The sequence below is a fragment of the Pyrus communis genome, chromosome 7 (assembly GCF_963583255.1).
Source record: "Pyrus communis chromosome 7, drPyrComm1.1, whole genome shotgun sequence".
Lineage (NCBI taxonomy): Eukaryota > Viridiplantae > Streptophyta > Magnoliopsida > Rosales > Rosaceae > Pyrus > Pyrus communis.
The window spans coordinates 10731969-10744775 of NC_084809.1; positions in this window are offsets into that span (position 1 = coordinate 10731969).

Here is a 12807-nt window from a genome sequence, read left to right on the forward strand (position 1 = left end):
GATCCCTTGTTGTGCATTCATATGCCTACATGACTAGATAGCTTGATCCCAACAATGTCGTGGACACTCTCGATGGAATGCCTTTGACATGATCAAAGATCAATGAGCTAACTATTAGACATCTATGATGCCTTAGGTTAAAGGACTACTTTGCATATTGCAACTTTTGAGTTCTTACATGACATGTATGTTTGAACTCTTTTTTTTTTTAGTTCTTACTTGAGACTAGTCATATTCACGCTTGAGTTAACATAACACATACTAACCTTAGCGGATTGTCAATGCCCTATTGGTAATCCTATAGCTAGGAACGTTTTAGGAATGAACATAAGAGAAAGGTCTCGTTAATCTAACTTAGATCAATTCTCTATTAGATTAAATACATTCCTTGGATTCCCTTATTACTTAAACATATAATACAATAAATAGTGATTAACAATAAGTTTTGCCCTTCATTAAACATATAATAGTTTAACAAAATAAGTATTCCAAAAGCTATTACATCAAATAAGTGGCTTTGTGGGCATACTTCCAACAGTTTGCTCTCTTATAAGTGGAATTTCGTCAATTCAGCCATGTACAAAATTTGCATCTACAATATGCTTTCATTGAGAGAAAAATTAAGTTACACTCAACGAGTGCTTAAAGATCTGAGCAAAGAAAGTAAATTCCAAAAATTTTCTTAAGTGTTCTTTGTTCATCGTTCATGATCTTTGTTCAGATTAAATAACCTTGGATACATGGAGAACCGCGAGCAAGAGCAACAACAGCCAACCCTCACCATTTGTAATTGTGATGGATTCTCTAAGGCCTTAGAACATGAATCTAAAGTATCAATAGATCATGACCCTTGCCGCACATTTTATTCATTGAAGCCATTTTCACTACGAATTGGGATTGCTGCGACTTCTCGAGGCTTCAAATTGCTGCCAAAGTTGTCATTGCAACCGCATCGCACCACCATCAAGCATCATAGCCTCGGTCACGGAGCAATAACGGGTGCAACATCACAATGGTAGCAGCAACAATGCATAGGTATTAGCCATCAATGCCTCTAGCGTTATCACATCAGGTTTGGTTGCTCCAAGATGAACTATTGCTGCCAGCTCGGACATTTTCTACAGCACGTCAACAACCCCCATAAATGGTCTAGTTGAATCAATTTCGTGACTTAAGCTTATTCATTAAAAAATCTAGCTTCTGTGGGCTTTAGCCCATCAGTGCACACTTGGTCATTAACTTACCATAAGCTCTCCAAGCCGCCCATAGTACGGGTCTTTGGCTCTCTGGGCCGCCCATGATACTTATTAAGGGCTCTTTAGACTGCCTATAATACATGTTGTTATCAGGTTATACCCAATCCTATGGTGGCAGAAGACTGACTCTCCAGAGTCTCCCCTTGGGTGTCTGGCGGACTTGTGCTTTTACCAACAAGGAACTTCAAGAATACTATCTAGCAAGATTGCAAAGAGTGGCCTGCATTATCAAGAACTGTTTGGTATGCTCTGTAGCCTCTCTTCTTAGCTGCTTGTTAGGGTTTTTTCCCTATAAGTAACGAAGTTTACTAGAGAAATGGTTATCGCCACTTATTATCCAGAACTATCTCAAGTTCTATTTTTCTCCTTACTACTTTTCTAACTTAAGCATCAGATGACCTTTAGCGGAAACTTCCATCCTTTTTCCAGGGTGTTCGTCAATTAGGCTAACGGTATTTGTTCTCTTCTAGGTGAAATTTCATCAATTCGGTCGTGTACAAAATCTACATCTACACTTTGAATACAGGCGGCATTGACTCTGAAGAGGAACTGCAAAAGAAACAAATAGTGATCACTACAATGTGGATTATGTGCACAAAGCCACCTATGAAGGTACCGGTTGTATCAAGATATACAGTATCAACGCCACCATGATACTTGAACAAAAGACACAAGTCCAAAAGGTCAAATCTAACTTAGACAAAAGCCACACTATAATCTAGAAAACGCACATCACATAAATTTAGCACCATCTCTTGCAAAACCTACACTACCCAACTACCAGAATAATTCTAAGAGATAGTATTTTGGGAAGAACAATACTTGGGTACTGATTAGCCAGTACCCAATTTACTAACCACTAATAAAAAATTGACATCTACTCATTTTATACTATCTCAAGCTACTACAATTTTCATAACTAAACACCTTCATAGCTTCTGGAATGGAGATTTGGACAAATCTTCAACTCTTCCAACCTCTGCCTCCATCGACCCACTCCCATTTCATTGACCGCACCAACGACTCCTCCTTCCTCTCACCTCGGTCAAACCCACCCCCAATCCATCATCTTTATTCTATGTGCAACCGCGGCAGCAAGGAGAGGAAGTTACGCCAAGTCGCGACCAGTGAATGAGCAGGTGCATAGGTGTTGCCATGGCTAACAAGAGGATTAGGTTCGATGGAGAAGAGAAATTAATGGAGAAATTTAAGTTGGATTTGAGATTTGTGTCATGGTTGGGGATGAAAGAGGGATAAATAAGATTGGAAGGTATGAGAGATTGGTTGTTTGGTTACAAGTTTAGAGAGAGTTTTAAATGACATATGGCTTTATTTGGTTGGACGACATAGTAATATCAGTATCTTGGGTCTTCACTATTCTCCTTTTGGGGAGAATGATTAGATTGAGACAAGGGGAGAATGATTAGATTGAGACAAGATAAAAAATAAGTGACGAAGAATTCAAATCTAAGCAAGCTTAAACACATACTTAACCACCACAAAGGGGGCTTTTATTGACCACAATAGAGTAGAAAAATGAAAAGAATAAGCCAAATAGAGGAGGAAAAGTATAAGTGCTTCTCCTTCCTTTCCCCCCTACAACTAATTTTGCCAAGTTTTTTGCAGAGGCTAGGGTTTTTCCCGTGAGTCTTGGTCACATGACTAAGAAAGATAAACCAGCAAAATCAACCAATACAATTAAGGGATAAATTATAGTATTAACCAAATAAGAAAATAAAAGGTTTTAATGAAGGTGATTGATGGAAATAATTGGGGCATGATCGACGAAGGTGGTAAAGGATAGTTTAACAATGACATGTTAGACTTAATACGTTCATGTGACATTAAAACACCATTGTATTAACCTTATGAAGACATCATTCTAAGCACAGCAAACACTTTAGCTGCAGCAAGCACACTCGAGCACCTTAAACTAGAGGAGGGTCTTCTGCACACTCACCACGACTGTATTACTTGAACCTATAGGGAGTTCTCTTCAGTGGTGTATGCAGGGACCTTCCCTTGGTATTTATACTACTACAACCCTAGTGCACATTCCCATAATCATGCACCAAAATTCCTTATTATACAAGGATACAATCTACCAAATCTTAGTCCAAATAAGATAGTATCAAGAGCCCTTATTCTCCAATTATAACCATATTATATACTTTACTTGGAGTCCAAGTTATAACTTATAACTAAACTCTAATCGTACTTACATTCCACATCAATCCTTATTAACTATATTGACATATTAGTCGTTAGATTAAAGTCTAACATCCAACATTTTCCCACTAGGTCAATTAGTTAATTCAAGAAAGAACTTTAATGAATATGTAAGCATGATTCTTCATTGGCCAAAGGATTCAATTAAGCTATTAAGCTTTTTGCATACTTCTGTCAAGCAAAAGTTACTCATTCAGAACTATCGGAGATTATGAACTAGACAAGTGTCCATGAGCTCTTACAATCACTGAATAAGGTCTTCACTTACATGAAGTAATCAATCACAGACTTGGTACAGAAGTGAGTTACAAAACTATGAGTCAAAAACATTGACTCTATCACTTCCAGGTCCACTTAATCAGTCTTATACCTGATTGTCTAATGCTTCATATGAAGCTTTCAAGCTATGAGAATTGCTCATATATATTTTTGTGAAAACTCAGTTCATATGCCAAACAATCTTATGACATAACCAATTGCAGCTAATAACATTTTGCTGCTGCATAATTCCGTCAAAAAACACATCAGTTACTTCTAACCTTTCAACAACCTTAGTTTCCAACAAAAGACATGAATTAAAATTATATTAGAACAATGTAATGAATTACTGAAATAACATCCTTTTATTAAACCTTTAATTCAACCAAGTGCAATAACTAGCAAAATATAAAACCAAAACTCAATACTAACTATCACAATACCAGCTACCATGCATAATTAAACTACATATTATCATTACTCCCAATAGTTTGACAAATCTAGGGTTGCAGTCATTCCCATATTGACTGCATGCTTATGAAAAACTGCATTTGGTAATACCTTAGTGAGTGGATCAACAAGCATAGCTTAAGTGTCAATGTAATCAACCTTGATTTCTCCAAACTTTACCTTCTTCCTTGTCAATGCATATTTGGTGTTCAAGTGCTTAGTTCTAGGAGACCTCTTATCATTCTTAGAATAAAAGACAACAGTTTTATTATCACACCAAATTTGAACGGGCTTTGTTATGGAATCTATAATCTCGAGACTACTGATAAAATTTCTCAGCCATATAGCTTGTGATGTAGCTTCACAACACGCTACAAACTCAACTTGCATGGTAGAAGTGGCAACAGTATCTTGTTTTTCACTCTTCCATGACACTGCCCCATTTGCCAACGTGAATATATAACCTGAAGTTGACTTAAGTGAATCAAGGCAGCATACAAAATCTGAGTCATATAGCCTACTAGCTTGAGTCTTGAATCCCTTTTGTATACTAGCCAATACTATTTAATTCTTTGCAAATATCTTAAAACTTTCTTGGTAGCTGTCCAATGTGCATTACCATGATTAGACTGAAACCTTCCCAATATGCTAATGGCATATGCAATATAAGGTATGGTACATACTTATGCATACATGAGACTCCCAACTAGGGAAGCATAAGGCTTGCTAGCCATTTATTTTCTCTCAAACTCAGTCTTGGGGCACTAATCCTTACTAAGCTTCTCTCCCTTTGTCATTGGAACATCACAGCCATTTGAGTCTTCCATATTAAACCTTTTAAGTACTTTTTCAATATATGTTTTTTGTGATAAGCCAAGTAGCCCTTTACTTCAATCCCTTATGATCTGAGTCTCAACAAATGATGTATTTCCCATATCTTTCATTTCAAAGTGTTTTGATAGAAATTTCTTTTTGTCACTCAGCAATGATGCATTATTGCAAGCTAATAATATGTTATCTACATAAAGAATGAGAAAAATAAAACAGTTTCCATTCCTTTTCATGTAAACACATTCATCACTAGGGCTCTCTTCGAAACCATGTGATGAAACAACCTTATCAAACTTCAAATACTACTATCTCGATGCCTGTTTCAATCCATAAATGGACTTGTTAAGTTTTCAGACCAAATTCTCTCTCCCTTCTTGAATGAAACCCTCTGGTTGCTTTATGTAGATCTTTTCTTCAAGATTTCCATTCAAGAATGCAATCTTAATGTCTATTTGATGCAGAAATAAATTGAAGTGAGCCAATAGTGCCATGATCACTCTAAAAGAGTCTTTTGTAGAGACTGGAGATAATGTTTCATTATAATCAACTCATTCTTACTGAGTATAACCCTCTGCTACAAGTCTAGATTTGTATCTTTCAATGTCACCCTTTGAGTCTCTCTTGGTCTTGTAAACCCACTTGCAGCCTATTGGTTTACATCCTTGTGGAAGCTTAGCTAACTCCCACACTTTGTTCTTATTCATGGAATCCAATTTTGATTGCATAGTTTCTTGCCAATGTGTATTATTTCGACTCTCAATTGTTGTCTTGAAGTTTAATGGATCTGCTTCTTGACTATTAAACTCATCTTCTGCAGATACACAAGGAAATCATATGAGATTGCAGGCTTTCTTGCATGGGTAGATCTTCTGGTTTCCATTTGTACAAGCTCAATATACTCCTCTTGAATTACTAGTGTGTTGTTCAACTACACAGGTTCTTCTGCAACTATTTCTTCTTGTAGAGTAGCCTGTATTAGTTTTTTAACTTGTTCATTTTGCACTGGAATTGGTAAAACAACTTCATCTGTCACAGCATCACCTAGGTTTTCATCTTGCAGTGTTATGGTCTCTTCATTCCAGTCAAGATTCTCTTCCCATTGATCGTCATTAACTTCTTCAATGAACTTGGCTCTCCTAGTTTCAATGAACCTCGAGGTGTAACTAAGGCAATAAAACATGTAACCCTTAGTTCTTTCTGGATATCCTACAAAAAAACATGTGATTGTTCTAGGGTTTAACTTATTCTCCATTGGATTGTATGCTCTTGCTTCTGCTTTCAAGTGATTTAGCACTGGTTTTCTGTTAGTCCACAATTCGAAGGGTGTCTTGGGAACAGACTTGCTAAAAACCCTATTCAGCAAGTAGTTTGCAGTTTTGATTATTTCTCCCCAAAGAAAGGTAGGTAGCTTCGAATTACTCATCATGCTTCTTACCATTTCAATCAAGGTTCTATTTCTTCTTTCACTAACTCCATTTTGCTCAGAGGTACCAAGATTGGTGTATTGAGCAACAATTCCATGCTCTTGTAGAAAATGCAAATGGACCAAGCTGTCTACCAAACTCACTAAATTTTTCCATAGTACTCTACACCCCCTATCAGACCTTACCACCTTGATTTTGTAGTCTAATTGATTCTCTGCATTTGCTTTATAAATTTTGAAAACAGCAAAGGCACTAGGTTTCTCAGTCAACAAGTATACATACCCAAACCTAGAAAAGTTATCTGTAAATGTGATGAAATACTTGTAGCCATCATGTGTTTGTGTTGGGAAATGACCACAAATGTCTGTGTGGATTAGTTCTAGCAACTTTGTACTTCTAATGAACCTTTCTTTTTCTTGTTTATAATTTTTCCTTAATGCAGTTGGTGCAAAATTTGAAATCACTATAATTCAGTGATGGCAGGATTTGTTCTCTAGTCAATCTTTGCATTCTCTCTCTAGAAATATGCCATAATCTTTTGTGCCATAACTTAGATGAGGTGTCATTTGTCAGTGTTCGTTTATGCCCTATTGTGTTAACCGCACTCATTGATATATTGCAGTTAAGCTTGAACATATCACCAGTCAGTACTCCATCACCAATTAGCTCAGAACTTCGAGACATTGAAAAGCCAATCTCATTAATATCGAATTTAAACTTTGATTTAACAAACCTACTAACTGAAACTAAATTCCTTCTTATGAAAGGTATAGAAGCAACATCAACCAAATCTAGCAAAAAACCAGAAAATAATTCAAGCCTAACTACTCCAATGAACTCTATAACAACTCTAGCTCCATTACCCATGAACACTAACACCTCATCCTTGTTTGGCACCCTCTTACTAATGTACCCCTGCAATGAGTTTATTACATGAATTGTAGCACCAGTATCAAACCACCAGGTATCATAAGATATCTCAACGAAATTTGATTCAAAACCAACTGAAATATTAATGCACCATACCTTTGTTTTTCTTACTTTCTTTGTTTTCCTTCCAACGTTTATACCTAGTGTACTCTTTCTTCTGATGTCCCACCTTTTTGCAGAAGAAACACTATATTCCAACACCCCCATGCACTCTCAAATGGTTACTGCCCCTATTGACCCTTCATGCAGCCCTTTTATTGTTTTTATGTGGAGGATTGTCTTTCTCATTGGGAAGATTTGCAGGGTTAACATTCTGCACTACATTGAATTTTTTTCTTCCCTTTATCTTATCGACTATTTTGCTCTTCATGCACACAAATCACAATCAGCTCGTTCAGGTCTCATTTTTCTTTCTGAGCTATGTAAGTACTTTTCAACTGAGAGTATTCAGGGGGTAAAGAATTTAAAGCGAGATGAACTAGAAAAAGATCATCTATCTTAATGTTAAGTGCATTAAGTTTTGCAGTTGCATTAACCATTGAGAGATTGTGCTCTCTCACATCACCACCAAGGTACTTAGTGGTTATAAAGGTGTTCATGAGTGTTTCAGTTTCAACCTTTTTGGATTCCTTGAACTTGGCTTCTATGGAGTCAAGATATGCCTTAGCATTATCTGATTCAGTGATTGCCCCTCGAACCAGATCAGACATTGACCTTTTGATTACCAGCAATGTTATTTTGTTAACCTTAACCCATTTTTCATATTCATTCTTCTTGTCTGCAGTTGCATCATTAGCAGACTTGGCTGGTTCTTTCTCTCTTGGAGCTAAATCGAAATCCATGAGCCCTAGAGTTATTTCAATATCTTGCCTCCACTTCTTATAGTTGGTTCCATTGAGCGTTTGAATTGAATTTAGGGAGCTAATTACTTAAAGATTTTCAAACGAAAATAAGCATTCAAGACTCTATATTCTGTATAACTTAAACAACTCAACCTTTGTTTAGTTTTTCAAGTTTAATTAGTATTAGTGCAAAATATACAAGTTACACAAGTAATGGTACAACATGAAAGCCATCCACCTTTGTTTGGCAATTAACTTTCACAGCTCACGCATCTTATATGTTTCCACTGAGCTATCAATAACCGAACCAATATCCATTAGTCACACCTTTCTTTGGGGATATAACCTTATTATTATGGCTACTGATACAAGCTGATCAATCAGATCTTGAATTTTTAGCATTTCTTGAATGACTGAAATGGATTTGTTGTGTTTCGTTCATCCAATTACATCTCAAAAGACATTCATCATGTTAAACTTTCAGCATGCCATGAACCTTTAAAACTTTCGATCATTAGACATGCTTAACAATCAAGACTCTTAAGCAAACAATTGTTGAGTTTCATTAGGCCAAAAATTAGTTCTTACACTAGTTATGCATGGTAGACAGTTTTAGGGTTTCTGTGAATATAAGCATAGCATAAGAAGTAATCATGGCACTTGTTTGTAGTCTTTTATGTATATTACTTAGTTCTATACTCAGTCGAGATTCTTATAAATATGCAGGGATAACATCTCTCAAAACTTTGTACATATACGTATGTATGCAAGCATTGGATATAGTAGTGGAAAAGAAAACAGGATCAAAACTTGAAGAAACATCAGTTCATTCATATTGCAAGCGTGATTTCATGTATGTTAGTTCTCTTATGGATTTTAACTACAAAAACGTTGGCTCTGATACCAACTATTAGACTTAATACATTTACGTGACATTAAAACACCATTGTACTAACCTTGTGAGTCACATAAAACACCATTGTACTAACCTTGTGAAGACATCATTCTAAGCACAGCAAACACTGAAGCTGCAGCAAGCACACTTGAGCACCTTGAACTAGAGGAGGGTCTTCTGCACACTCACCACCACTATATTACTCGAACTTATGGGGAGTTCTCTGAGTATATGTTTCGGTGGTGTATGCAGGGACCTTCCTTATTGTACAAGAATACAATCTACCAAATCTCAGTCCAAATAGGATGGTATCAAGAGCCCTAATTCTCCAATTATAATCGGATTATATACTTTACTTGGAGTCCAGGTTATAGCTTATAACTAAACCGTAATCGTACTTACATTCCACATCAATCCTTATTAACTATATTGACCTATTAACCGTTGGATTAGAGTCTAACATCCAACATGACAACCTTGAACCTTGATGCTTATTTGGGATGAAAGTTCATTTAAGATTAGTGATTTTTCAGCACTCATTTCTAGCACTTCTGAAATACAGATTCGTTTGAAAGTGCTTTTAAAATGACTTGAATCGTTTTTGGTGAAAATGTTTTTGAAAACAATATTTAGTAAAAAAGCAAGTGAATTTTGAAAAAAGCATTTCAAGTGTTTTTCGAACAAAAAAATATTTGCTCTAAACGAGCCGTTTAGGAAATAACACTAATACCATATTAACATGATATTTACACCATCGATAAAGATGAAAAATCTATAATATCTCCACTTAAATACCTATTTTACCGTTAGTATTGTTACAACACAGATACAAAATTGATAAGGTATAGATACGAGGTTGATATGCTATCAACGTATTTCCTAGCTCATGAGAAATTTTTCAATGTGCCAGAATACGGCTCGGTACATGTCATGATACAATTGGTTGAAATTTTGTTTTCAAAATTTATGACCAATTGTATTATTATACTTCGTATATCGAGCTGTATTCCCGGCACAATCTCTCCTAGCTCATACCAGTCCCTACAAATGAGAATGCCAACGATGTGGCACAATTAACAGCGTGTAGACTTTACACTCTTGTCAATTCTATCGAACAAACAACAAATTGACGATAAATAGAACATTTACGTTAGGCATATTTTGTCAACGGTGCGAAACTACCGCGTTCATGCTATTTCTACAACTTAATTTGTGGAAGTTCTATTTGATGCAATTTAAAACATCCAATTTTATATGAATATATTTTTTTTAAAAAGGAGTACCCTCATTTGATTCCCTCACAGATTAGTGGGGTTGGCGACCATATATGTGTAATTTTTTAGTTTTACATTTATAAATTCATTAACTCCAACGGTTAAGTTCTAATGTGATTAAATTCAATGGTGTAAAAAAAAAAAAAAAAAAAAAAAAAAATCTAATGGTCCAAATTTAAATCCAACGGCTAAAGCAATTTAAAAAAAATTATTTTATGTGTTTCATATTCTTTCATAGTATTCCACGAGTTTCATGGTGCCAGTTTAGTGATTTTTCAATATTTATCAGAATCTAAATATTTTTATGTTAAAATGTTCATAAAATTAAATTAGGTTAGTCTACATAACTTTTTTTTAAGTTACTTTAAGAAAAAAATTATCCTAAATTTATTCTTTAATAATCTCGGGCTAAAAATTTAACTCATAAAGGTTGGAGGAGAAAAACTATTTCTGAGTTAAAACCTAAATTTTCTAGGTTAAAAATTTTAAGGGGCGTTTGTTTGCCCTCATTAAGTGGGACTGGATTAGACTGGACTAGCTGTTAGTCCAATACCATGTTTGTTCTGTGCTGGGATTTACATTAATGAGACTAAAATGGACTCGCATGGACAAAACCCTTCGCTAAGAGGTCTTAGCGAGACCCCCCCAATAACCATGGGATTGCTAAGACCTCTCTCTGTTACTGCTTGCATTGCTAGCTTTCTGTCCTCACTCCGAAATCACACCACCAGACCACCACACTTTCTCCCTCTTTCCTCGTCCTGATAGACTATGGGAACCCAGTCACCAACGTCCTGTGAACCTAGTCACCAAAATTCTGCCTTCACACCGACGAACCCACAACCCAACTCCCTACTTGCTTCCCGACGAACCCACAACCCAGATTTCCCCTATTTGTTTCACGAAGGAACAGTTGATTCGATATGCGGAATTGGGTTCTCCATTTTCGTCAATTGAACTCGAATCAGACCCAGAAAACAAAGATAACAATCTCAACCTCAAGGACTTAGAATCCGAAAACAATCTCCACAATTTTAGATCCATCTGCTATCCCGTAGCTCCCGCACCAAGTGTTTCAGGTGAAACAAAATAAATACAAAGTTTCATAATTTGAAGAAAAAGAAGAAGGCCAGAGTAATTTGAAGCCAGTCGGGAGAAAAATGGATAAGAGTAAGGTCATCTCCAACCAAAGGGTCCAGAAGGCCGAAAATAGCCCGAAAACCGTCTCCAACCAAGGGCTAAGCCAGAGGGCTTGTGGGCCCACGGAATCTGAAAGGGCGAAAAGGCTGGCCAAAAAATTAGAGCAATCATGTCAGATATAACCAACATGAGTATATTTAATATAAATATATCTGACATGATTGCTTAAAGAAAAAATTGAATCCAACGGCTAGCTGACGCCAATTACCGTTGGATTCTTTTTTTTTTTTTTTTTTGGTTTTTTGGGCCAATTTTTTTTTTTAATTCTTAAAAATTCTATTTTTTTTTCCCTATAAATACCTAAACCATTCATTCACCATTCCTCACAAAATTTTCACCATTCCTACACCATTTTAATTCTCATATTTTCTTTCCTCTTTCAAAAATCTATCCTTCAATTTTTTCAATAATTTTCAAATTGCCTCGTCTGCAATGAAAGGTAGGGCTTGAAGCCGAAAACAAGATGAAGCTCTTTGCAAGGCTTATAGATGGGTGTCGGAAGATAGTGTGAGGGGGAATTGTCAAACAAATGACGGTGTCTGGACTCGTGTATCCAAAAAATACTTAGAGTTCCATGAAGGCACCACTCCACTAAATATCCAAAACCACGAGAGTTGTTCTTCAAGATGGAAGAAACATTTTTAGCCAAGTTTGAACAAATGACATCAAGCATTGTTAGCAACCGCAAGTAAACATGAAAATGGCACTAATTACTATGACGAAGTAAGTGTTTTCACAATTTATTTTAGATATTTAATTATATTACATTTAATTTCATAAATTAATTTCCTTTAATTTTTGTAATTATATTTTCTAGGTACGCCAAGCAGAGGAATTGTATATGGAGAGCAGCTCGAATCCCTTTAAGTTTCACAGTTGTTGGGAAATTTGTAAAGGGTGGGTGTTATTTGAAGATCCACCTCAACATAGAGCTCTTACGCTAGTGTTCAGAACTGCATCCTCAACTACAGATATGGATGAAGATGGATCTCCTACCATTCAACAAACTAGGGTAGAAAATCCATCTTCGGATGAAGGTTCCATACCTAGGGCTATGGGACGAAACAAGGCGCGAAGATTGAAGGAAAAGGGTAAGGCAAATGATGATTACGTCGCTCAACACGAGTGGCGGCCTCATTGCGATTAATGGCAGAGCAAAATGCCCTTCAGGCAGAAGAAAGGAAGTGTAGGCATGAAGAACGGGCCAAACAAATACAA